This window comes from Schistocerca gregaria, chromosome 10 (assembly GCF_023897955.1).
Source record: "Schistocerca gregaria isolate iqSchGreg1 chromosome 10, iqSchGreg1.2, whole genome shotgun sequence".
Taxonomy (NCBI): domain Eukaryota; kingdom Metazoa; phylum Arthropoda; class Insecta; order Orthoptera; family Acrididae; genus Schistocerca; species Schistocerca gregaria.
This window is the reverse complement of record NC_064929.1, coordinates 58,757,092-58,781,421: the sequence shown is the minus strand read 5'-3', so window position 1 is coordinate 58,781,421 and position 24,330 is coordinate 58,757,092. Positions and strand designations below refer to the sequence as shown.

Genomic DNA, 24,330 nt, shown 5'->3' with positions numbered 1-24,330 from the left:
ACGACGCTCACGCTAGTGACAGCATTATTTATAGTTCGACGTCGCGCCAAAGCGAATGATCACATTTCGCCTATGGCTTAGGCCGCCCTCCTAGTGTGGCTGCTCGGTGTCTGCAGGCAGCGAGGGTCTGCTAGCTTCCTGTGTTCGCACCTATGTCACCTGTGCTTGCTTGTCACAGACAAACTATCGCAAAACATACAACTCACTCCATGAATTGATTGCTACGGCATCTGTTATCAGCAGTCACAACTAGCAACACCAGTAGCAGCCGACTGCACGCAAAGAATAGGAATGTGCAGTGGGATTTACGTGAACTCGGCGCAAGGCAGATCTTTCCGACATAGGCTTGAAAATCTTACGGGAACACTTGTACTGTTTCTAAATTAAGTGTAGGCGTGGGAGGAGGGTGCTTCCCGCGCACTAATAACAGCACGCTTGCCAATTGTGGATGCTAATCATTCGCTTGTATCTTCCTAGACACATCTGCAGGCTGAGAATTATTCCACTTGCATGGCAAGGTGCGCATGTAGGTGTGTTAAAAATTCTGGAGGCACTGGGTATTGATCCCAGTACCTCTCGCATACTAAGCGAGCGCTCTACTATCTGAGCTACGCCCGCCCCCCAGAAGACTAATGGTGCTACATACAGCCATATAGACGACACAGACCCTTGCACTCCCATTATTCAGCAGACAAACACTACTCTCTATGTATCCGTTAGGTTGTCTTCCAGGTTTCGTGCATTCTATATCGAATCGTAGTTGGCCACAATGAAAGTGGCACGTATAATGTTGAAAATAGAGTTCGGACACCGCTCTGAGTAAGACGAACGTGTTGTCCACCCTCTAGACTTCAATGAGGTTCAGCCGTGTTACCTAAGACAGATCTGCACTCGATGACACCTCGATAACAGCCGGTCCCCACACTTACATCTTGCTCTCCTTACGTCAGTATACATCATATCAGTCTGTGACGCTGGCTTTGCAACTTCTTGCGTGCCTTTAGGTTCGCCGCGACCAACACTTACCATGCACTGACCACAAAAAATGGAGGCGCCGCGGCTTGAACCCTGCACCTTTTACATGCGAAGCGAACGCTCTACCAAATGAGCTACGCCACATGCACGACCAAACTGCGCTATTCCCCATTCTTTGCGACTCTGATGCGCACGGACAAGTTGGTTGGTTGGTTTGTAGCGGTGAAGGGAGCAGAGTACAAAGGCGCGGACACGTTCATATACACAAAAGTTCCAAGTAGTTTCGATGCTCTGGTATTACAAATGCAAATTCCGTCTGTTTTTAACGTCTTCAATTGAAAGAGCCGTCACAAATTGCTCCGTTTTCACTCCTTGTCGACAATCATACAGCACCTGAGGTAACAAACACATCTCGAGCCCCATTGTGCACTCCATTATTCATGCCAACTCAGTGCCTCGCTGTTTACTACTGTGTACCAATCTTGTCGTCCAACTGCAAAACACTGGGCCACAACAAGTTTCCGCGTCTCCATTGCACTGCGCATACTACGAAACGCTCCCCAAACTTGGCACTCACCCACGCAGCAGACTTTTCCGACTTTCCACGACGCTCACGCTAGTGACAGCATTATTTATAGTTCGACGTCGCGCCAAAGCGAATGAGCACATTTCGCATACGGCTTAGGCCGCCCTCCTAGTGTGGCTGCTCGGTGTCTGCCGGCAGCGCGGGTCTGCTAGCTTCCTGTGTTCGCACCTATGTCACCTGTGCTTGCTTGTCAGAGACAGACTATCGCAAAACATACAACTCACTCCATGAATTGATTGCTACGGCATCTGTTATCAGCAGTCACAACTAGTAACACCCGTAGCAGCCGACTGCACACAAAGAATAGGAGTGTGCATCGGGATTTACGTGAACCCGGCGCAAGGCAGATATTTCCGACATAGGCTTGAGAATCTTACGGGAACACTTGTACTGTTTCTAAATTAAGTGTAGGCGTGGGAGGAGGGTGCTTCCCGCGCACTAATAACAGCACGCTTGCCAATTGTGGATGCTAATCATTCGCTTTTATCTTCCTAGACACATCTGCAGGCTGAGAATTATTCCACTTGCATGGCAAGGTGCGCATGTAGGTGTGTTAAGAATTCTGGAGGCACTGGGTATTGATCCCAGTACCTCTCGCATACTAAGCGAGCGCTCTACCATCTGAGCTACGCGAGTCCCCCTGAAGACTAATGGTGCTACATACAGCCATATAGACGACACAGACCCTTGCACTCCCATTATTCAGCAGACAAGCACTACTCTCTATGTATCCGTTAGGGTGTCTTTCAGGTTTCGTGCATTCTGTATCGAATCGTAGTTGGCCACAATGAAAGTGGCACGTATAACGTTGAAAATAGAGTTCGGACACCGCTCCGTGTAAGACGAACGTGTTGTCCACCCTCTAGACTTCAATGAGGTTAAGCCGTGATACCTAAGACAGATCTGCACTCGATGACACCTCGATAACAGCCGGTCCCCACACTTACATCTTGCTCTCCTTACGTCAGTATACATCATATCAGTCTGTGACGCTGGCTTTGCAACATCTTGCGTGCCTTTAGGTTCGCCGCGACCAACACTTACCATGCACTGACCACAAAAAATGGAGGCGCCGCGGCCTGAAGCCTGCACCTTTCACATGCGAAGCGAACGCTCTACCAACTGAGCTACGCCACATGCACGACCAAACTGTGCTATTCCCCATTCTTTGCGACTCTGATGCGCACGGACACGATGGTTGGTTGGTTTGTAGCGGTGAAGGGAGCAGAGTACAAAGGCGCGGACACGTTCATATACACAAAAGTTCCAAGTAGTTTCGATGCTCTGGTATTACAAATGCAAATTCCGTCTGTTTTTAACGTCTCAAATTGAAAGAGCCGTCACAAATTGCTCCGTTTTCACTCCTTGTCGACAATCATACAGCACCTGAGGTAACAAACACATCTCGAGCCCCATTGTGCACTCCATTATTCATGCCAACTCAGTGCCTCGCTCTTTACTACTGTGTACCAATCTTGTCGTCCAACTGCAAAACACTGGGCCACAACAAGTTCCCGCGTCTCCATTGCACTGCGCATACTACGAAACGCCCCCCAAACTTGGCACTCACACACGCAGCCGACTTTTCCGACTTTCCACGACGCTCACGCTAGTGACAGCATTATTTATAGTTCGACGTCGCGCCAAAGCGAATGAGCTCATTTCGCCTACGGCTTAGGCCGCCCTCCTAGTGTGGCTGCTCGGTGTCTGCAGGCAGCGAGGGTCTGCAAGCTTCCTGTGTTCGCACCTATGTCACCTGTGCTTGCTTGTCAGAGACAGACTATCGCAAAACATACAACTCACTCCATGAATTGATTGCTACGGCATCTGTTATCAGCAGTCACAACTAGCAACACCAGTAGCAGCCGACTGCACGCAAAGAATAGGAATGTGCAGTGGGATTTACGTGAACTCGGCGCAAGGCAGATCTTTCCGACATAGGCTTGAGAATCTTACGGGAACACTTGTACTGTTTCTATATTAAGTGTAGGCGTGGCAGGAGGGTGCTTCCCGCGCACTAATAACAGCACGCTTGCCAATTGTGGATGCTAATCATTCGCTTGTATCTTCCTAGACACAACTGCTGGCTGTGAATTATTCCACTTGCATGGCAAGGTGCGCATGTAGGTGTGTTAAAAATTCTGGAGGCACTGGGTATTGTTCCCAGTACCTCTCACATACTAAGCGAGCGCTCTACCATCTGAGCTACGCCCGCCCCCCCGAAGTCTAATGGTGCTACATACAGCCATATAGACAACACAGACCCTTGCACTCCCATTATTCTGCAGACAAACACTACTCTCTATGTATCCGTTAGGGTGTCTTTCAGGTTTCGTGCATTCTGTATCGAATCGTAGTTGGCCACAATGAAAGTGGCACGTATAACGTTGAAAATAGAGTTCGGACACCGCTCTGAGTAAGACGAACGTGTTGTCCACCTTCTAGACTTCAATGAGGTTAAGCCGTGATACCTAAGACAGATCTGCAATCGATGACACCTCGATAACAGCCGGTCCCCACACTTACATCTTGCTCTCCTTACGTCAGTATACATCATATCAGTCTGTGACGCTGGCTTTGCAACATCTTGCGTGCCTTTAGGTTCGCCGCGACCAACACTTATCATGCACTGACCACAAAAAATGGAGGCGCCGCGGCTTGAACCCTGCACCTTTCACATGCGAAGCGAACGCTCTACCAACTGAGCTACGCCACATGCACGACCAAACTGCGCAATTCCCCATTCTTTGCGACTCTGATGCGCACGGACACGATGGTTGGTTGGTTTGTAGCGGTGAAGGGAGCAGAGTACAAAGGCGCGGACACGTTCATATACACAAAAGTTCCAAGTAGTTTCGATGCTCTGGTATTACAAATGCAAATTCCGTCTGTTTTTAACGTCTTAAATTGAAAGAGCCGTCACAAATTGCTCCGTTTTCACTCCTTGTCGACAATCATACAGCACCTGAGGTAACAAACACATTTCGAGCCCCATTGTGCAATCCATTATTCATGCCAACTCAGTGCCTCGCTCTTTACTACTGTGTACCAATCTTGTCGTCCAACTGCGAAACACTGGGCCACAACAAGTTTCCGCGTCTCCATTGCACTGCGCATACTACAAAACGCTCCCCAAACTTGGCACTCACCCACGCAGCCGACTTTTCTGACTTTCCACGACGCTCACGCAACGCTCACGCTAGTGACAGCATTATTTATAGTTCGACGTCGCGCCAAAGCGAATGAGCATATTTCGCCTACGGCTTAGGCCGCCCTCCTAGTGTGGCTGCTCGGTGTCTGCAGGCAGCGAGGGTCTGCTAGCTTCCTGTGTTCGCACCTATGTCACCTGTGCTTGCTTGTCAGAGACAGACTATCGCAAAACATACAACTCACTCCATGAATTGATTGCTACGGCATCTGTTACCAGCAGTCACAACTAGCAACACCAGTAGCAGCCGACTGCACGCAAAGAATAGGAATGTGCAGTGGGATTTACGTGAACTCGGCGCAAGGCAGATCTTTCCGACATAGGCTTGAGAATCTTACGGGAACACTTGTACTGTTTCTAAATTAAGTGTAGGCGTGGCAGGAGGGTGCTTCCCGCGCACTAATAACAGCACGCTTGCCAATTGTGGATGCTAATCATTCGCTTGTATCTTCCTAGACACAACTGCTGGCTGTGAATTATTCCACTTGCATGGCAAGGTGTGCATGTAGGTGTGTTAAAAATTCTGGAGGCACTGGGTATTGTTCCCAGTACCTCTCACATACTAAGCGAGCGCTCTACCATCTGAGCTACGCCCGCCCCCCCGAAGCCTAATGGTGCTACATACAGCCATATAGACAACACAGACCCTTGCACTCCCATTATTCTGCAGACAAACACTACTCTCTATGTATCCGTTAGGGTGTCTTTCAGGTTTCGTGCATTCTGTATCGAATCGTAGTTGGCCACAATGAAAGTGGCACGTATAACGTTGAAAATAGAGTTCGGACACCGCTCTGAGTAAGACAAACGTGTTGTCCACCTTCTAGACTTCAATGAGGTTAAGCCGTGATACCGAAGACAGATCTGCAATCGATGACACCTCGATAACAGCCGGTCCCCACACTTACATCTTGCTCTCCTTACGTCAGTATACATCATATCAGTCTGTGACGCTGGCTTTGCAACATCTTGCGTGCCTTTAGGTTCGCCGCGACCAACACTTATCATGCACTGACCACAAAAAATGGAGGCGCCGCGGCTTGAACCCTGCACCTTTCACATGCGAAGCGAACGCTCTACCAACTGAGCTACGCAACATGCACGACCAAACTGCGCTATTCCCCATTCTTTGCGACTCTGATGCGCACGGACACGATGGTTGGTTGGTTTGTAGCGGTGAAGGGAGCAGAGTACAAAGGCGCGGACACGTTCATATACACAAAAGTTCCAAGTAGTTTCGATGCTCTGGTATTACAAATGCAAATTCCGTCTGTTTTTAACGTCTTAAATTGAAAGAGCCGTCACAAATTGCTCCGTTTTCACTCCTTGTCGACAATCATACAGCACCTGAGGTAACAAACACATTTCGAGCCCCATTGTGCAATCCATTATTCATGCCAACTCAGTGCCTCGCTCTTTACTACTGTGTACCAATCTTGTCGTCCAACTGCAAAACACTGGGCCACAACAAGTTTCCGCGTCTCCATTGCACTGCGCATACTACAAAACGCTCCCCAAACTTGGCACTCACCCACGCAGCCGACTTTTCCGACTTTCCACGACGCTCACGCTAGTGACAGCATTATTTATAGTTCGACGTCGCGCCAAAGCGAATGAGCTCATTTCGCCTACGGCTTAGGCCGCCCTCCTAGTGTGGCTGCTCGGTGTCTGCAGGCAGCGGGGGTCTGCAAGCTTCCTGTGTTCGCACCTATGTCACCTGTGCTCTCTTGTCAGAGACAGACTATCGCAAAACATACAACTCACTCCATGAATTGATTGCTACGGCATCTGTTATCAGCAGTCACAACTAGCAACACCAGTAGCAGCCGACTGCACGCAAAGAATAGGAATGTGCAGTGGGATTTACGTGAACTCGGCGCCAGGCAGATCTTTCCGACATAGGCTTGAGAATCTTACGGGAACACTTGTACTGTTTCTAAATTAAGTGTAGGCGTGGCAGGAGGGTGCTTCCCGCGCACTAATAACAGCACGCTTGCCAATTGTGGATGCTAATCATTCGCTTGTATCTTCCTAGACACAACTGCTGGCTGTGAATTATTCCACTTGCATGGCAAGGTGCGCATGTAGGTGTGTTAAAAATTCTGGAGGCACTGGGTATTGTTCCCAGTACCTCTCACATACTAAGCGAGCGCTCTACCATCTGAGCTACGCCCGCCCCCCCCGAAGTCTAATGGTGCTACATACAGCCATATAGACAACACAGACCCTTGCACTCCCATTATTCTGCAGACAAACACTACTCTCTATGTATCCGTTAGGGTGTCTTTCAGGTTTCGTGCATTCTGTATCGAATCGTAGTTGGCCACAATGAAAGTGGCACGTATAACGTTGAAAATAGAGTTCGGACACCGCTCTGAGTAAGACGAACGTGTTGTCCACCTTCTAGACTTCAATGAGGTTAAGCCGTGATACCTAAGACAGATCTGCAATCGATGACACCTCGATAACAGCCGGTCCCCACACTTACATCTTGCTCTCCTTACGTCAGTATACATCATATCAGTCTGTGACGCTGGCTTTGCAACATCTTGCGTGCCTTTAGGTTCGCCGCGACCAACACTTATCATGCACTGACCACAAAAAATGGAGGCGCCGCGGCTTGAACCCTGCACCTTTCACATGCGAAGAGAACGCTCTACAAACTGAGCTACGCCACATGCACGACCAAACTGCGCTATTCCCCATTCTTTGCGACTCTGATGCGCACGGACACGATGGTTGGTTGGTTTGTAGCGGTGAAGGGAGCAGAGTACAAAGGCGCGGACACGTTCATATACACAAAAGTTCCAAGTAGTTTCGATGCTCATGTATTACAAATGCAAATTCCGTCTGTTTTTAACGTCTTAAATTGAAAGAGCCGTCACAAATTGCTCCGTTTTCACTCCTTGTCGACAATCATACAGCACCTGAGGTAACAAACACATTTCGAGCCCCATTGTGCAATCCATTATTCATGCCAACTCAGTGCCTCGCTCTTTACTACTGTGTACCAATCTTGTCGTCCAACTGCAAAACACTGGGCCACAACAAGTTTCCGCGTCTCCATTGCACTGCGCATACTACAAAACGCTCCCCAAACTTGGCACTCACCCACGCAGCCGACTTTTCTGACTTTCCACGACGCTCACGCAACGCTCACGCTAGTGACAGCATTATTTATAGTTCGACGTCGCGCCAAAGCGAATGAGCATATTTCGCCTACGGCTTAGGCCGCCCTCCTAGTGTGGCTGCTCGGTGTCTGCAGGCAGCGAGGGTCTGCTAGCTTCCTGTGTTCGCACCTATGTCACCTGTGCTTGCTTGTCAGAGACAGACTATCGCAAAACATACAACTCACTCCATGAATTGATTGCTACGGCATCTGTTATCAGCAGTCACAACTAGCAACACCAGTAGCAGCCGACTGCACGCAAAGAATAGGAATGTGCAGTGGGATTTACGTGAACTCGGCGCAAGGCAGATCTTTCCGACATAGGCTTGAGAATCTTACGGGAACACTTGTACTGTTTCTAAATTAAGTGTAGGCGTGGGAGGAGGGTGCTTCCCGCGCACTGATAACAGCACGCTTGCCAATTCTGAATGCTAATCATTCGCTTGTATCTTCCTAGACACATCTGCAGGCAGAGAATTATTCCACTTGCATGGCAAGGTGCGCATGTAGGTGTGTTAAAAATTCTGGAGGCACTGGGTATTGATCCCAGTACCTCTCGCATACTAAGCGAGCGCTCTACCATCTGAGCTACGCAAGCCCGCCCAAAGACTAATGGTGCTACATACAGCCATATAGACGACACAGACCCTTGCACTCCCATTATTCAGCAGACAAGCACTACTCTCTATGTATCCGTTAGGGTGTCTTTCAGGTTTCGTGCATTTTGTATCGAATCGTAGTTGGCCACAATGAAAGTGGCACGTATAACGTTGAAAATAGAGTTCGGGCACCGCTCTGAGTAAGACGAACGTGTTGTCCACCCTCTAGACTTCAATGAGGTTAAGCCGTGATACCTAAGACAGATCTGCACTCGATGACACCTCGATAACAGCCGGTCCCCACACTTACATCTTGCTCTCCTTACGTCAGTATACATCATATCAGTCTGTGACGCTGGCTTTGCAACATCTTGCGTGCCTTTAGGTTCGTCGCGACCAACACTTACCATGCACTGACCACAAAAAATGTAGGCGCCGCGGCTTGAACCCTGCACCTTTCACATGCGAAGCGAACGCTCTACCAACGGAGCTACGCCACATGCACGACCAAACAGCGCTATTCCCCATTCTTTGCGACTCTGATGCGCACGGACACGATGGATGGTTGGTTTGTAGCGGTGAAGGGAGCAGAGTACAAAGGCGCGGACACGTTCATATACACAAAAGTTCCAAGTAGTTTCGATGCTCTGGTATTACAAATGCAAATTCCGTCTGTTTTTAACGTCTTAAATTGAAAGAGCCGTCACAAATTGCTCCGTTTTCACTCCTTGTCGACAATCATACAGCACCTGAGGTAACAAACACATTTCGAGCCCCATTGTGCAATCCATTATTCATGCCAACTCAGTGCCTCGCTCTTTACTACTGTGTACCAATCTTGTCGTCCAACTGCAGAACACTGGGCCACAACAAGTTTCCGCGTCTCCATTGCACTGCGCATACTACAAAACGCTCCCCAAACTTGGCACTCACCCACGCAGCCGACTTTTCTGACTTTCCACGACGCTCACGCAACGCTCACGCTAGTGACAGCATTATTTATAGTTCGACGTCGCGGCAAAGCGAATGAGCATATTTCGCCTACGGCTTAGGCCGCCATCCTAGTGTGGCTGCTCGGTGTCTGCAGGCAGCGAGGGTCTGCTAGCTTCCTGTGTTCGCACCTATGTCACCTGTGCTTGCTTGACAGAGACAGACTATCGCAAAACATACAACTCACTCCATGAATTGATTGCTACGGCATCTGTTATCAGCAGTCACAACTAGCAACACCAGTAGCAGCCGACTGCACGCAAAGAATAGGAATGTGCAGTGGGATTTACGTGAACTCGGCGCAAGGCAGATCTTTCCGACATAGGCTTGAGAATCTTACGGGAACACTTGTACTGTTTCTAAATTAAGTGTAGGCGTGGGAGGAGGGTGCTTCCCGCGCACTAATAACAGCACGCTTGCCAATTGTGGATGCTAATCATTCGCTTGTATCTTCCTAGACACATCTGCTGGCTGTGAATTATTCCACTTGCATGGCAAGGTGCTCATGTAGGTGTGTTAAAAATTCTGGAGGCACTGGGTATTGATCCCAGTACCTCTCGCATACTAAGCGAGCGCTCTACGATCAGAGCTACGCCCGCCCCCCCAAAGACTAATGGTGCTACATACAGCCATATAGACGACACAGACCCTTGCACTCCCATTATTCAGCAGACAAGCACTACTCTCTATGTATCCGTTAGGGTGTCTTTCAGGTTTCGTGCATTTTGTATCGAATCGTAGTTGGCCACAATGAAAGTGGCACGTATAACGTTGAAAATAGAGTTCGGGCACCGCTCTGAGTAAGACGAACGTGTTGTCCACCCTCTAGACTTCAATGAGATCTGCTCTCGATGACACCTCGATAACAGCCGGTCCCCACACTTACATCTTGCTCTCCTTACGTCAGTATACATCATATCAGTCTGTCACGCTGGCTTTGCAACATCTTGCGTGCCTTTAGGTTCGCCGCGACCAACACTTACCATGCACTGACCACAAAAAATGGAGGCGCCGCGGCTTGAACCCTGCACCTTTCACATGTGAAGCGAACGCTCTACCAACTGAGCTACGCCCCATGCACGACCAAACTGCGCTATTCCCCATTCTTTGCGACTCTGATGCGCACGGACACGATGGTTGGTTGGTTTGTAGCGGTGAAGGGAGCAGAGTACAAAGGCGCGGACACGTTCATATACACAAAAGTTCCAAGTAGTTTCGATGCTCTGGTATTACAAATGCAAATTCTGTCTGTTTTTAACATCTTAAATTGAAAGAGCCGTCACAAATTGCTCCGTTTTCACTCCTTGTCGACAATCATATGCACCTGAGGTAACAAACACATTTCGAGCTCCATTGTGCACTCCATTATTCATGCCAACTCAGTGCCTCGCTCTTTACTACTGTGTACCAATCTTGTCGTCCAACTGCAAAACACTGGGCCACAACAAGTTTCCGCGTCTCCATTGCACTGCGCATACTACGAAACGCTCCCCAAACTTGGCACTCACCCACGCAGCCGACTTTTCCGACTTTCCACGACGCTCACGCTAGTGACAGCATTATTTATAGTTCGACGTCGCGCCAAAGCGAATGAGCACATTTCGCCTACGGCTTAGGCCGCCCTCCTAGTGTGGTTGCTCGGTGTCTGCAGGCAGCGAGGGTCTGCTAGCTTCCTGTGTTCGCACCTATCTCACCTGTGCTTGCTTGTCAGAGACAGACTATCGCAAAACATACAACTCACTCCATGAATTGATTGCTACGGCATCTGTTATCAGCAGTCACAACTAGCAACACCAGTAGCAGCCGACTGCACCCAAAGAATAGGAATGTGCAGTGGGATTTACGTGAACTCGGCGCAAGGCAGATCTTTCCTACATAGGCTTGAGAATCTTACGGGAACACTTGTACTGTTTCTAAATTAAGTGTAGGCGTGGGAGGAGGGTGCTTCCCGCGCACTAATAACAGCACGCTTGCCAATTGTGGATGCTAATCATTCGCTTGTATCTTCCTAGACACATCTGCTGGCTGTGAATTATTCCACTTGCATGGCAAGGTGCGCATGTAGGTGTGTTAAAAATTCTGGAGGCACTGGGTATTGATCCCAGTACCTCTCGCATACTAAGCGAGCGCTCTACCATCTGAGCTACGCCCGCCCCCCGAAGACTAATGGTGCTACATACAGCCATATAGACGACACAGACCCTTGCACTCCCATTATTCAGCAGACAAACACTACTCTCTATGTATCCGTTAGGGTGTCTTTCAGGTTTCGTGCATTCTGTATCGAATCGTAGTTGGCCACAATGAAAGTGGCACGTATAACGTTGAAAATAGAGTTCGGACACCGCTCTGAGTAAGACGAACGTGTTGTCCACCCTCTAGACTTCAATGAGGTTAAGCCGTGATACCTAAGACAGATCTGCAATCGATGACACCTCGATAACAGCCGGTCCCCACACTTACATCTTGCTCTCCTTACGTCAGTATACATCATATCAGTCTGTGACGCTGGCTTTGCAACATCTTGCGTGCCTTTAGGTTCGTCGCGACCAACACTTACCATGCACTGACCACAAAAAATGTAGGCGGCGCGCCTTGAACCCTGCACCTTTCAGATGAGAAGCGAACGCTCTACCAACTGAGCTACGCCACATGCACGACCAAACTGCGCTATTCCCCATTCTTTGCGACTCTGATGCGCACGGACACGATGGATGGTTGGTTTGTAGCGGTGAAGGGAGCAGAGTACAAAGGCGCGGGCACGTTCATATACACAAAAGTTCCAAGTAGTTTCGATGCTCTTATATTACAAATGCAAATTCCGTCTGTTTTTAACGTCTTAAATTGAAAGAGGCGTCACAAATTGCTCCGTTTTCACTCCTTGTCGACAATCATACAGCACCTGAGGTAACAAACACATTTCGAGCTCCATTGTGCACTCCATTATTCATGCCAACTCAGTGCCTCGCTCTTTACTACTGTGTACCAATCTTGTCGTCCAACTGCAAAACACTGGGCCACAACAAGTTTCCGCGTCTCCATTGCACTGCGCATACTACGAAACGCTCCCCAAACTTGGCACTCACCCACGCAGCCGACTTTTCCGACTTTCCACGACGCTCACGCTAGTGACAGCATTATTTATAGTTCGACGTCGCGCCAAAGCGAATGAGCACATTTCGCCTACGGCTTAGGCCGCCCTCCTAGTGTGGTTGCTCGGTGTCTGCAGGCAGCGAGGGTCTGCTAGCTTCCTGTGTTCGCACCTATCTCACCTGTGCTTGCTTGTCAGAGACAGACTATCGCAAAACATACAACTCACTCCATGAATTGATTGCTACGGCATCTGTTATCAGCAGTCACAACTAGCAACACCAGTAGCAGCCGACTGCACCCAAAGAATAGGAATGTGCAGTGGGATTTACGTGAACTCGGCGCAAGGCAGATCTTTCCTACATAGGCTTGAGAATCTTACGGGAACACTTGTACTGTTTCTAAATTAAGTGTAGGCGTGGGAGGAGGGTGCTTCCCGCGCACTAATAACAGCACGCTTGCCAATTGTGGATGCTAATCATTCGCTTGTATCTTCCTAGACACATCTGCTGGCTGTGAATTATTCCACTTGCATGGCAAGGTGCGCATGTAGGTGTGTTAAAAATTCTGGAGGCACTGGGTATTGATCCCAGTACCTCTCGCATACTAAGCGAGCGCTCTACCATCTGAGCTACGCCCGCCCCCCGAAGACTAATGGTGCTACATACAGCCATATAGACGACACAGACCCTTGCACTCCCATTATTCAGCAGACAAACACTACTCTCTATGTATCCGTTAGGGTGTCTTTCAGGTTTCGTGCATTCTGTATCGAATCGTAGTTGGCCACAATGAAAGTGGCACGTATAACGTTGAAAATAGAGTTCGGACACCGCTCTGAGTAAGACGAACGTGTTGTCCACCCTCTAGACTTCAATGAGGTTAAGCCGTGATACCTAAGACAGATCTGCAATCGATGACACCTCGATAACAGCCGGTCCCCACACTTACATCTTGCTCTCCTTACGTCAGTATACATCATATCAGTCTGTGACGCTGGCTTTGCAACATCTTGCGTGCCTTTAGGTTCGTCGCGACCAACACTTACCATGCACTGACCACAAAAAATGTAGGCGCCGCGGCTTGAACCCTGCACCTTTCACATGCGAAGCGAACGCTCTACCAACTGAGCTACGCCACATGCACGACCAAACTGCGCTATTCCCCATTCTTTGCGACTCTGATGCGCACGGACACGATGGTTGGTTGGTTTGTAGCGGTGAAGGGAGCAGAGTACAAAGGCGCGGACACGTTCATATACACAAAAGTTCCAAGTAGTTTCGATGCTCTGGTATTACAAATGCAAATTCCGTCTGTTTTTAACGTCTTCAATTGAAAGAGCCGTCACAAATTGCTCCGTTTTCACTCCTTGTCGACAATCATACAGCACCTGAGGTAACAAACACATCTCGAGCCCCATTGTGCACTCCATTATTCATGCCAACTCAGTGCCTCGCTCTTTACTACTGTGTACCAATCTTGTCGTCCAACTGCAAAACACTGGGCCACAACAAGTTTCCGCGTCTCCATTGCACTGCGCATACTACGAAACGCTCCCCAAACTTGGCACTCACCCACGCAGCCGACTTTTCCGACTTTCCACGACGCTCACGCTAGTGACAGCATTATTTATAGTTCGACGTCGCGCCAAAGCGAATGAGCACATTTCGCCTACGGCTTAGGCCGCCCTCCTAGTGTGGCTGCTCGGTGTCTGCTGGCAGCGAGGGTCTGCTAGCTTCCTGTGTTCGCACCTATGTCACCTGTGCTTGCTTGTCAGAGACAGACTATCGCAAAACATACAACTCACTCCATGAATTGATTGCTACGGCATCTGTTATCAGCAGTCACAACTAGCAACACCAGTAGCAGCCGACTGCACGCAAAGAATAGGAATGTGCAGTGGGATTTACGTGAACTCGGCGCAAGGCAGATCTTTCCGACATAGGCTTGAGTATCTTACGGGAACACTTGTACTGTTTCTAAATTAAGTGTAGGCGTGGCAGGAGGGTGCTTCCCGCGCACTAATAACAGCACGCTTGCCAATTGTGGATGCTAATCATTCGCTTGTATCTTCCTAGACACATCTGCTGGCTGTGAATTATTCCACTTGCATGGCAAGGTGCGCATGTAGGTGTGTTAAAAATTCTGGAGGCACTGGGTATTGATCCCAGTACCTCTCGCATACTAAGCGAGCGCTCTACGATCTGAGCTACGCCCGCCCCCCCAAAGCCTATTGGTGCCACATACAGCCATATAGACGACACAGACCCTTGCACTCCCATTATTCAGCAGACAAGCACTACTCTCTATGTATCCGTTAGGGTGTCTTTCAGGTTTCGTGCATTTTGTATCGAATCGTAGTTGGCCACAATGAAAGTGGCACGTATAACGTTGAAAATAGTGTTCGGGCACCGCTCTGAGTAAGACTAACGTGTTGTCCACCCTCTAGACTTCAATGAGATCTGCACTCGATGACACCTCGATAACAGCCGGTCCCCACACTTACATCTTGCTCTCCTTACGTCAGTATACATCATATCAGTCTGTGACGCTGGCTTTGCAACATCTTGCGTGCCTTTAGGTACGCCGCGACCAACACTTACCATGCACTGACCACAAAAAATGGAGGCGCCGCGGCTTGAACCCTGCACCTTTCACATGTGAAGCGAACGCTCTACCAACTGAGCTACGCCACATGCACGACCAAACTGCGCTATTCCCCATTCTTTGCGACTCTGATGCGCACGGACACGATGGTTGGTTGGTTTGTAGCGGTGAAGGGAGCAGAGTACAAAGGCGCGGACACGTTCATATACACAAAAGTTCCAAGTAGTTTCGATGCTCTGGTATTACAAATGCAAATTCTGTCTGTTTTTAACATCTTAAATTGAAAGAGCCGTCACAAATTGCTCCGTTTTCACTCCTTGTCGACAATCATACAGCACCTGAGGTAACAAACACATTTCGAGCTCCATTGTGCACTCCATTATTCATGCCAACTCAGTGCCTCGCTCTTTACTACTATGTACCAATCTTGTCGTCCAACTGCAAAACACTGGGCCACAACAAGTTTCCGCGTCTCCATTGCACTGCGCATACTACGAAACGCTCCCCAAACTTGGCACTCACCCACGCAGCCGACTTTTCCGACTTTCCACGACGCTCACGCTAGTGACAGCATTATTTATAGTTCGACGTCGCGCCAAAGCGAATGAGCACATGTCGCCTACGGCTTAGGCCGCCCTCCTAGTGTGGCTGCTCGGTGTCTGCAGGCAGCGAGGGTCTGCTAGCTTCCTGTGTTCGCACCTATGTCACCTGTGCTTGCTTGTCAGAGACAGACTATCGCAAAACATACAACTCACTCCATGAATTGATTGCTACGGCATCTGTTATCAGCAGTCACAACTAGCAACACCAGTAGCAGCCGACTGCACGCAAAGAATAGGAATGTGCAGTGGGATTTACGTGAACTCAGCGCAAGGCAGATATTTCCGACATAGGCTTGAGAATCTTACGGGAACACTTGTACTGTTTCTAAATTAAGTGTAGGCGTGGCAGGAGGGTGCTTCCCGCGAACTAATAATAGCACGCTTGCCAATTGTGGATGCTAATCATTCGCTTGTATCTTCCTAGACACATCTGCTGGCTGTGAATTATTCCACTTGCATGGCAAGGTGCGCATGTAGGTGTGTTAAAAATTCTGGAGGCACTGGGTATTGATCCCAGTACCTCTCGCATACTAAGCGAGCGCTCTACGATCTGAGCTACGCCCGCCCCCCCAAAGACTATTGGTGCTACATACAGCCATATAGACGACACAGACCCTTGCACTCCCATTATTCAGCAGACAAGCACTACTCTCTATGTATCCGTTAGGGTGTCTTTCAGGTTTCGTGCATTTTGTATCGAATCGTAGTTGGCCACAATGAAAGTGGCACGTATAACGTTGAAAATAGAGTTCGGGCACCGCTCTGAGTAAGACGAACGTGTTGTCCACCCTCTAGACTTCAATGAGGTTAAGCCGTGATACCTAAGACAGATCTGCACTCGATGACACCTCGATAACAGCCGGTCCCCACACTTACATCTTGCTCCCCTTACGTCAGTATACATCATATCAGTCTGTGACGCTGGCTTTGCAACATCTTGCGTGCGTTTAGGTTCGTCGCGACCAACACTTACCATGCACTGACCACAAAAAATGTAGGCGCCGCGGCTTGAACCCTGCACCTTTCACATGCGAAGCGAACGCTCTACCAACGGAGCTACGCCACATGCACGACCAAACAGCGCTATTCCCCATTCTTTGCGACTCTGATGCGCACGGACAAGATGGATGGTTGGTTTGTAGCGGTGAAGGGAGCAGAGTACAAAGGCGCGGACACGTTCATATACACAAAAGTTCCAAGTAGTTTCGATGCTCTGGTATTACAAATGCAAATTCCGTCTGTTTTTAACGTCTTCAATTGAAAGAGCCGTCACAAATTGCTCCGTTTTCACTCCTTGTCGACAATCATACAGCACCTGAGGTAACAAACACATCTCGAGCCCCATTGTGCACTCCATTATTCATGCCAACTCAGTGCCTCGCTCTTTACTACTGTGTACCAATCTTGTCGTCCAACTGCAAAACACTGGGCCACAACAAGTTTCCGCGTCTCCATTGCACTGCGCATACTACAAAACGCTCCCCAAACTTGGCACTCACCCACGCAGCCGACTTTTCCGACTTTCCACGACGCTCACGCTGGTGACAGCATTATTTATAGTTCGACGTCGCGCCAAAGCGAATGAGCACATTTCGCCTACGGCTTAGGCCGCCATCCTAGTGTGGCTGCTCGGTGTCTGCAGGCAGCGAGGGTCTGCTAGCTTCCTGTGTTCGCACCTATGTCACCTGTGCTTGCTTGTCAGAGACAGACTATCGCAATACTTACAACTCACTCCATGAATTGATTGCTACGGCATCTGTTATCAGCAGTCACAACTAGCAACACCAGTAGCAGCCGACTGCACGCAAAGAATAGGAATGTGCAGTGGGATTTACGTGAACTCGGCGCAAGGCAGATCTTTCCGACATAGGCTTGAGAATCTTACGGGAACACTTGTACTGTTTCTAAATAAAGTGTAGGCGTGGGAGGAGGGTGCTTCCCGCGCACTAATAACAGCACGCTTGCCAATTGTGGATGCTAATCATTCGCTTGTATCTTCCTAGACACATCTACGTGCTGTGAATTATTCCACTTGCATGGCAAAGTGGGCATGTAGGTGTGTTAAAAATTCTGGAGGCACTGGGTATTGATCCCAGTACCTCTCGCATACTAAGCGAGCGCTCTACCATCTGAGCTACGCCCGCTCCCCCGAAGACTAATGGTGCTACATACTGCCATATAGACGACACAGACCCTTGCACTCCCATTATTCAGCAGACAAACACTACTCTCTATGTATCCGTTAGGGTGTCTTTCAGGTTTCGTGCATTCTGTATCGAATCGTAGTTTGCCACAATTAAAGTGGCACGTATAACGTTGAAAATAGAGTTCGGACACCGCTCTGAGTAAGACGAACGTGTTGTCTACCCTCTAGACTTCAATGAGGTTAAGCCGTGATACCTAAGACAGATCTGCACTCGATGACACCTCGATAACAGCCGGTCCCCACACTTACATCTTGCTCTCCTTACGTCAGTATACATCATATCAGTCTGTGACGCTGGCTTTGCAACATCTTGCGTGCCTTTAGGTTCGCCGCGACCAACACTTACCATGCACTGACCACAAAAAATGGAGGCGCCGCGGCTTGAACCCTGCACCTTTCAAATGCGAAGCGAACGCTCTACCAACTGAGATACGCCACATGCACAACCAAACTGCGCTATTCCCCATTCTTTGCCACTCTGATGCGCACGGACACGATGGTTGGTTGGTTTGTAGCGGTGAATGGAGCAGAGTACAAAGGTGCGGACACGTTCATATACACAAAAGTTCCAAGTAGTTTCGATGCTCTGGTATTACAAATGCAAATTCCGTCTGTTTTTAACGTCTTAAATTGAAAGAGCCGTCACAAATTGCTCCGTTTTCACTCCTTGTCGACAATCATACAGCACCTGAGGTAACAAACACATCTCGAGCCCCATTGTGCACTCCATTATTCATGCCAACTCAGTGCCTCGCTCTTTACTACTGTGTACCAATCTTGTCGTCCAACTGCAAAACACTGGGCCACAACAAGTTTCCGCGTCTCCATTGCACTGCGCATACTACAAAACGCTCCCCAAACTTGGCACTCACCCACGCAGCCGACTTTTCCGACTTTCCACGACGCTCACGCTGGTGACAGCATTATTTATAGTTCGACGTCGCGCCAAAGCGAATGAGCACATTTCGCCTACGGCTTAGGCCGCCATCCTAGTGTGGCTGCTCGGTGTCTGCAGGCAGCGAGGGTCTGCTAGCTTCCTGTGTTCGCACCTATGTCACCTGTGCTTGCTTGTCAGAGACAGACTATCGCAATACTTACAACTCACTCCATTAATTGATTGCTACGGCATCTGTTATCAGCAGTCACAACTAGCAACACCAGTAGCAGCCGACTGCACGCAAAGAATAGGAATGTGCAGTGGGATTTACGTGAACTCGGCGCAAGGCAGATCTTTCCGACATAGGCTTGAGAATCTTACGGGAACACTTGTACTGTTTCTAAATAAAGTGTAGGCGTGGGAGGAGGGTGCTTCCCGCGCACTAATAACAGCACGCTTGCCAATTGTGGATGCTAATCATTCGCTTGTATCTTCCTAGACACATCTACGTGCTGTGAATTATTCCACTTGCATGGCAAAGTGGGCATGTAGGTGTGTTAAAAATTCTGGAGGCACTGGGTATTGATCCCAGTACCTCTCGCATACTAAGCGAGCGCTCTACCATCTGAGCTACGCCCGCTCCCCCGAAGACTAATGGTGCTACATACAGCCATATAGACGACACAGACCCTTGCACTCCCATTATTCAGCAGACAAACACTACTCTCTATGTATCCGTTAGGGTGTCTTTCAGGTTTCGTGCATTCTGTATCGAATCGTAGTTTGCCACAATTAAAGTGGCACGTATAACGTTGAAAATAGAGTTCGGACACCGCTCTGAGTAAGACGAATGTGTTGTCTACCCTCTAGACTTCAATGAGGTTAAGCCGTGATACCTAAGACAGATCTGCACTCGATGACACCTCGATAACAGCCGGTCCCCACACTTACATCTTGCTCTCCTTACGTCAGTATACATCATATCAGTCTGTGACGCTGGCTTTGCAACATCTTGCGTGCCTTTAGGTTCGCCGCGACCAACACTTACCATGCACTGACCACAAAAAATGGAGGCGCCGCGGCTTGAACCCTGCACCTTTCAAATGCGAAGCGAACGCTCTACCAACTGAGATACGCCACATGCACAACCAAACTGCGCTATTCCCCATTCTTTGCCACTCTGATGCGCACGGACACGATGGTTGGTTGGTTTGTAGCGGTGAAGGGAGCAGAGTACAAAGGTGCCGACACGTTCATATACACAAAAGTTCCAAGTAGTTTCGATGCTCTGGTATTACAAATGCAAATTCCGTCTGCTTTTAACGTCTTAAATTGAAAGAGCCGTCACAAATTGCTCCGTTTTCACTCCTTGTCGACAATCATACAGCACCTGAGGTAACAAACACATCTCGAGCCCCATTGTGCACTCCATTATTCATGCCAACTCAGTGCCTCGCTCTTTACTACTGTGTACCAATCTTGTCGTCCAACTGCAAAACACTGGGCCACAACAAGTTTCCGCGTCTCCATTGCACTGCGCATACTACAAAACGCTCCCCAAACTTGGCACTCACCCACGCAGCCGACTTTTCTGACTTTCCACGACGCTCACGCAACGCTCACGCTAGTGACAGCATCATATATAGTTCGACGTCGCGCCAAAGCGAATGAGCACATTTCGCCTACGGCTTAGGCCGCCCTCCTAGTGTGGCTGCTCGGTGTCTGCAGGCAGCGAGGGTCTGCTAGCTTCCTGTGTTCGCACCTATGTCACCTGTGCTTGCTTGTCAGAGACAGACTATCGCAAAACATACAACTCACTCCATGAATTGATTGATACGGCATCTGTTATCAGCAGTCACAACTAGCAACACCAGTAGCAGCCGACTGCACGCAAAGAATAGGAATGTGCAGTGGGATTTACGTGAACTCGGCGCAAGGCAGATCTTTCCGACATAGGCTTGAGAATCTTACGGGAACACTTGTACTGTTTCTAAATTAAGTGTAGGCGTGGCAGGAGGGTGCTTCCCGCGCACTAATAACAGCACGCTTGCCAATTGTGGATGCTAATCATTCGCTTGTATCTTCCTAGACACATCTGCTGGCTGTGAATTATTCCACTTGCATGGCAAGGTGCGCATGTAGGTGTGTTAAAAATTCTGGAGGCACTGGGTATTGATCCCAGTACCTCTCGCATACTAAGCGAGCGCTCTACGATCTGAGCTACGCCCGCCCCCCCAAAGACTATTGGTGCTACATACAGCCATATAGATGACACAGACCCTTGCACTCCCATTATTCAGCAGACAAGCGCTACTCTCTATGTATCCGTTAGGGTGTCTTTCAGGTTTCGTGCATTTTGTATCGAATCGTAGTTGGCCACAATGAAAGTGGCACGTATAACGTTGAAAATAGAGTTCGGGCACCGCTCTGAGTAAGACGAACGTGTTGTCCACCCTCTAGACTTCAATGAGGTTAAGCCGTGATACCTAAGACAGATCTGCAATCGATGACACCTCGATAACAGCCGGTCCCCACACTTACATCTTGCTCTCCTTACGTCAGTATACATCATATCAGTCTGTGACGCTGGCTTTGCAACATTTTGCGTGCCTTTAGGTTCGCCGCGACCAACACTTACCATGCACTGACCACAAAAAATGGAGTCGCCGCGGCTTGAACCCTGCACCTTTCACATGTGAAGCGAACGCTCTACCAACTGAGCTACGCCACATGCACGACCAAACTGCGCTATTCCCCATTCTTTGCGACCCTGATGCGCACGGACACGATGGTTGGTTGGTTTGTAGCGGTGAAGGGAGCAGAGTACAAAGGCGCGGACACGTTCATATACACAAAAGTTCCAAGTAGTTTCGATGCTCTGGTATTACAAATGCAAATTCCGTCTGTTTTTAACGTCTTCAATTGAAAGAGCCGTCACAAATTGCTCCGTTTTCACTCCTTGTCGACAATCATACAGCACCTGAGGTGACAGCATTATTTATAGTTCGACGTCGCGCCAAAGCGAATGAGCACATTTCGCCTACGGCTTAGGCCGCCCTCCTAGTGTGGTTGCTCGGTGTCTGCAGGCAGCGAGGGTCTGCTAGCTTCCTGTGTTCGCACCTATGTCACCGGTGCTTGCTTGTCAGAGACAGACTATCGCAAAACATACAACTCACTCCATGAATTGATTGCTACGGCATCTGTTATCAGCAGTCACAACTAGCAACACAAGTAGCAGCCGACAGCACGCAAAAAATAGGAATGTGCAGTGGGATTTACGTGAACTCGGCGCAAGGCAGATCTTTCCGACATAGGCTTGAGAATCTTACGGGAACACTTGTACTGTTTCTAAATTAAGTGTAGGCGTGGCAGGAGGGTGCTTCCCGCGCACTAATAACAGTACGCTTGCCAATTGTGGATGCTAATCATTCGCTTGTATCTTCCTAGACACATCTGCTGGGTGTGAATTATTCCACTAGCATGGCAAGGTGCGCAAGTAGGTGTGTTAAAAATTCTGGAGGCACTGGGTATTGATCCCAGTACCTCTCGCATACTAAGCGAGCGCTCTACCATCTGAGCTACGCCCGCTCCCCCGAAGACTAATGGTGCTACATACAGCAATATATACGACACAGACCCTTGCACTCCCATTATTCAGCAGACAAACACTACTCTCTATGTATCCGTTAGGGTGTCTTTCAGGTTTCGTGCATTCTGTATCGAATCGTAGTTGGCCACAATGAAAGTGGCACGTATAACGTTGAAAATAGAGTTCGGACACCGCTCTGAGTAAGACTAACGTGTTGTCCACCCTCTAGACTTCAATGAGGTTAAGCCGTGATACCTAAGACAGATCTGCACTCGTTAACACCTCGATAACAGCCGGTCCCCACACTTACATCTTGCTCTCCTTACGTCAGTATACATCATATCAGTCTGTGACGCTGGCTTTGCAACATCTTGCGTGCCTTTAGGTTCGCCGCGACCAACACTTACCATGCACTGACCACAAAAAATGGAGGCGCCGCAGCTTGAACCCTGCACCTTTCACATGTGAAGCGAACGCTCTACCAACTGAGCTACGCCACACGCACGACCAAACTGCGCTATTCCCCATTTTTTGCGACTCTGATGCGCACGAACACGATGGTTGGTTGGTTTGTAGCGGTGAAGGGAGCAGAGTACAAAGGCGTGGACACGTTCATATACACAAAAGTTCCAAGTAGTTTCGATGCTCTGGTGTTACAAATGCAAATTCCGTCTGTTTTTAACGTCTTAAATTGAAAGAGGCGTCACAAATTGCTCCGTTTTCACTCCTTGTCGACAATCATACAGCACCTGAGGTAACAAACACATCTCGAGCCCCATTGTGCACTCCATTATTCATGCCAACTCAGTGCCTCGCTCTTTACTACTGTGTACCAATCTTGTCGTCCAACTGCAAAACACTGGGCCACAACAAGTTTCCGCGTCTCCATTGCACTGCGCATACTACAAAACGCTCCCCAAACTTGGCACTCACCCACGCAGCCGACTTTTCCGACTTTCCACGACGCTCACGCTAGTGACAGCATTATTTATAGTTCGACGTCGCGCCAAAGCGAATGAGCACATTTCGCCTACGGCTTAGGCCGCCCTCCTAGTGTGGCTGCTCGGTGTCTGCAGGCAGCGAGGGTCTGCTAGCTTCCTGTGTTCGCACCTATGTCACCTGTGCTTGCTTGTCAGAGACAGACTATCGCAAAACATACAACTCACTCCATGAATAGATTGCTACGGCATCTGTTATCAGCAGTCACAACTAGCAACACCAGTAGCAGCCGACAGCACGCAAAAAATAGGAATGTGCAGTGGGATTTACGTGAACTCGGCGCAAGGCAGATCTTTCCGACATAGGCTTGAGAATCTTACGGGAACACTTGTACTGTTTCTAAATTAAGTGTAGGCGTGGGAAGAGGGTGCTTCCCGCGCACTAATAACAGCACGCTTGCCAATTGTGGATGCTAATCGTTCGCTTGTATCTTCCTAGACACATCTGCTGGCTGTGAATTATTCCACTTGCATGGTAAGGAGCGCATGTAGGTGTGTTAAAAATTCTGGAGGCACTGGGTATTGAACCCAGTACCTCTCGCATACTAAGCGAGCGCTCTACCATCTGAGCTACGCCCGCCCTCCCCTGGGAGACTAATGGTGCTACATACAGCCATATAGACGACACAGACCCTTGCACTCCCATTATTCAGCAGACAAACACTACTCTCTATGTATCTGTTAGGGTGTCTTTCAGGTTTCGTGCATTCTGTATCGAATCGTAGTTGGCCACAATGAAAGTGGCACGTATAACGTTGAAAATAGAGTTCGGACACCGCTCTGAGTAAGACGAACGTGTTGTCCACCCTCTAGACTTCAATGAGGTTAAGCCGT

At 49.0% G+C, this 24,330-nt stretch overlaps 1 non-coding gene across 1 annotated transcript; it reads right to left on the bottom strand.

Annotated features, from left to right (window-relative positions):
- Positions 1 to 24,003: 24,003 nt before the first annotated feature.
- On the bottom strand, positions 24,004 to 24,077 carry Trnat-agu (transfer RNA threonine (anticodon AGU)). The gene has a single exon. It is a non-coding gene; the product is annotated as a tRNA-Thr (tRNA).
- Between the last annotated feature and the right edge of the window lie 253 nt (positions 24,078 to 24,330).